This window comes from Tiliqua scincoides, chromosome 2 (assembly GCF_035046505.1).
Source record: "Tiliqua scincoides isolate rTilSci1 chromosome 2, rTilSci1.hap2, whole genome shotgun sequence".
NCBI classification, from domain to species: domain Eukaryota; kingdom Metazoa; phylum Chordata; class Lepidosauria; order Squamata; family Scincidae; genus Tiliqua; species Tiliqua scincoides.
This window is the reverse complement of record NC_089822.1, coordinates 195430051-195430625: the sequence shown is the minus strand read 5'-3', so window position 1 is coordinate 195430625 and position 575 is coordinate 195430051. Positions and strand designations below refer to the sequence as shown.

The following is a 575-nucleotide window of genomic DNA, read 5'->3' as shown; positions in this document are numbered from 1 at the left end:
CTGGGGGTTTTATTGTGAAGGGCTGCACTAGCATAGCTTGTCAGGACAGGCTTGGTACTTGGCACTTGTTGTGCAAGAATCATTGTGCCATTAGTGTGGCAGTGCCAGGATGAGCTTAGGATATAGCTGTTGTCATGATGGCATCTGTGCGACATCAGCACGGCATCTCTGAATGGTTGGCAACCTTCAGTCTCGAAAGACTATGGTATAAGCCTACAGCACCCAGTATTCCCAAGCGGTCTCCCATCCAAGTACTAACCAGGCCTGACCCTGCTTAGCTTCCGAGATCAGACAAGATCAGGCACATGCAGGGTAACAGTTGCTGCATCTCTGAATAAGATCGGGCCTTTAAGAATGCCATGCAACAAATCTCAAGAATGATAAAACTCAGCTTAGGAAAAGTTGAGACAGCAAAGATAATTGTACCTAACATTCTTTTCTAAAAACAACAGTGTTTTTATTAAAGATGCATGTTTATAAAATACCTAAATTCTTGTCTACATAATATATATATATATATATATATATATATATATATATATATATATATATATATATATATATATATATATATA

General features: G+C 37.9%; 1 pseudogene; it reads right to left on the bottom strand.

The window, feature by feature from the left end:
• Positions 1 to 210: 210 nt before the first annotated feature.
• Positions 211 to 330, bottom strand: LOC136642961 (5S ribosomal RNA; annotated as a pseudogene).
• Positions 331 to 575: the final 245 nt, after the last annotated feature.